General features: G+C 40.3%; 1 non-coding gene across 1 annotated transcript; it reads right to left on the bottom strand.

The window, feature by feature from the left end:
* Window positions 1-1,875: 1,875 nt before the first annotated feature.
* Window positions 1,876-1,981, bottom strand: LOC148211941 (small nucleolar RNA R71). The gene has a single exon (XR_015790583.1). It is a non-coding gene; the product is annotated as a small nucleolar RNA R71 (small nucleolar RNA).
* Window positions 1,982-2,846: the final 865 nt, after the last annotated feature.

A 2,846-nucleotide genomic window follows, 5' to 3' on the forward strand; every position in this document is an offset into this window, starting at 1 on the left:
TTGATCATTTTTAGTGTTTCTTTGTTGCTTTCTAAGTACTTTTGAGTTGCTTTCATTAGTTGCGTTTAGTTTTTAAATCCCGAGCACTTTACATTCCTTTATTGAGCTTTGTTTTGTTTCCGTTGTTACTTAGTTATTTTCTACCTATTCAAATTTATAAAAATCCAGCACTTAGCTTATCTTTACTTTGCCTTTACTTTATTTTTAGTTAAGAGAATTGTGTTTTTGGAGGAAAGAGCATGTGACACTCCCCCTTGCTTGAAAGAGAAGGGCGAAGCTCTCAATCCCGAGCAAAACTCTCCGTTAGTTAACTTTTGTTTTTCATACATGCATTTCAATTTCAACCATTTTACTTGCTGTATTTTCTTCAATATGTCTTTCTAAATTCTCATCTCTAGCCCGGTTATGGATAGTTAGCCTTTTATTTCTAATAAGGGTTGCTAAGAAGTAGTGGTTTTGCTTTCCACTCATTTCTCAACATGTTTTCCCAAAAAGTTACGATTTAGAGAAGGCCACTGTAAGTCTTAACAAGTCAATACTGAAAAGGTTGCTTATTTGCATTGTTGAGTGGTTAAACCGAGGAGAGGAGCGCCTTAGACATAAGGGTTCCGGTTAAGTAGCCTAGACATAGGACCTTAACCCGAGGTTGCGACTATTTCCATCCTAAAACTAAGATATCTCTCATAATAGACATATTAGGGAATGTCTTAGGACTTTGAACTTGCTTAGACACAAGTCAAGTGAAAAGCGTAGTCGTTGGTTCCTAAAGTAAAATGCATATCGTCCTTAGCGTATCCTTGATTCTTTGTTGGCTAACTTGAAGTAATTCGGGCTTGGTTTTACCATTATAAGACCAAATCCCAAATCCAAAACCATTATTTGTGACCACTTCCCATTTTACAAGAATCACTCATTTCAACGTTCACTATTCATTAAAACTTTAGAGTTTGGAAATTATTTAGAAGTCCTTGAGGATCAATACTTGGATACTCCATCCATTTTATATTACTCTAACAGCTGTGCGCTTGCATCTATAGAATTGTTACCACGCTTAGTGCGTGCGTTCAGCATAACCTCAGTCAAGTTTTTGGCGCCGTTGCCGGGGACTTTAGTCTTAAAATTATTTTCAAATTATTTTAGTTTTTATTTTTGTGAATTGTTGTTGGGTGTAATTTCCATCCACCGTTTTTGTTCTATATTTTTGGTCGTTTATCTCACAAGGGTAAGTTAAAGTGCATGAGCACAAGATCTTTTCTTCTACCCCTTGACCCTGAGATTTAGCGGACCCTTCGAAAAACTCGAAAGGAGTAAAGACTTCGGAAACAACTAGAAAAGCAAAAAGAGAGAGAAGGTGAAATCAGTCCTAAAAGTGAGGTAGAGAGTACGAGCACATCAATGGCAAATATTCCACCTCGTGATCCGGTTGATCCACCTGCTGTTATCGGTAATATGAGGGATCACGCAAGAAATAATGAATTCAACCATATCCAGATGGCGGACAACAGAGACGTGGCAATGCGAGAATATGCCGCCACGGCTTTTCAGAACTTTGATTCAGGGATAGTCAACCCTATTCCAGCCCACGCAAACTTTGAGCTTAAACCAATGATGTTCCAAATGTTGCAGACAATTGGACATTTTGGAGGGCAGGAACATGAAGATCCACATGATCATCTGAAATCATTCATTCAAATTGCAAATGCATTTAGATTACCTGGTATAACAGACGATGCTCTTAGACTAACACTTTTTCCATTTTCTTTGAAGGACCAAGCTAGAGCATGGCTCAATGCATTTCCACCGGGATCCATCACCACATGGGGGTCGTTAGTGGAGAAGTTCTTAACAAAATTCTTCCCACCTACTCGCCACGCTGATATCAGAGAGGAGATCATCTCTTTAGACAGTATGATCGTGAACCTGTTCACGAGGCGTGGGAAAGATTTAAAGAACTAATCAGGAAATGTCCGAACCATGGCTTGCCGGCATGCATCCAGATAGAACATTTCTTTAGAGGTTTAGATCATCCTACTAAGATGATGCTAAACAATGCTGCCAACGGAGCCTTTACAAAGAAGACATTCAACGAGATAGTCGACATCCTAAATGACTTAGTTTCACACAACGAACTATGGTATTCGCAAAGATCTAGGGCAGCACCAAAGAAGCAAGATCCAGCTGGAGTTTTGGCTCTGGACATTGCGACCTCGATGCAAAAAGAGATGGTTACAATGAACCAGAGGCTGAAAGAGATGGCGTTGGGAATAAAAAATCCATTAGCCACGCCGATACAACCTGTGCAGTCGGATTATTGCACTTCTGCCCCTGTTTGCCAAGTCAACGATCTCATTTGTTCATTTTGCAGTGAAAACCATATTTATGATAATTGTCCACATAACTCTGCTTCCGTTCTTTATGTAGGACATAGGAACAATAGGAACTTTAACTCATATTCGAACACCTACAACCCAGGTTGGAGGCACCACCCTAATTTCTCATGGGGAGGTCAAGGAGGATCGAGCGGTTTTAATCAAGGGCAGAGCCAGTAGAACAAGCAGCCCTATGTTCCACCTACACAGCAATACATCCCGCCACCGCAACAGCAGTACAATCAGAGAACACAGACTCCACCAGTTCAAATTAACAACTCAAATCTTGAGAATATGATGAAGGAGTACATGGCCCGAACCGACGCAGTGATACAATCCCAAGCGGCATCAATGAGGAATTTCGAGACCCAATTGGGACAGCTCGCGAATGAATTGAAGAATAAACCACAAGGTTCTTTTCCAGGCCATACTGAATTACCAAAACGAGAAGGGAAAGAACAGTGCAAAGCTGTCACT

This window comes from Momordica charantia (assembly GCF_013281855.1).
Source record: "Momordica charantia cultivar OHB3-1 chromosome 4 unlocalized genomic scaffold, Mcharantia_2.0 BLBB01000004.1, whole genome shotgun sequence".
In the NCBI taxonomy this organism is placed as follows: Eukaryota; Viridiplantae; Streptophyta; class Magnoliopsida; order Cucurbitales; family Cucurbitaceae; genus Momordica; species Momordica charantia.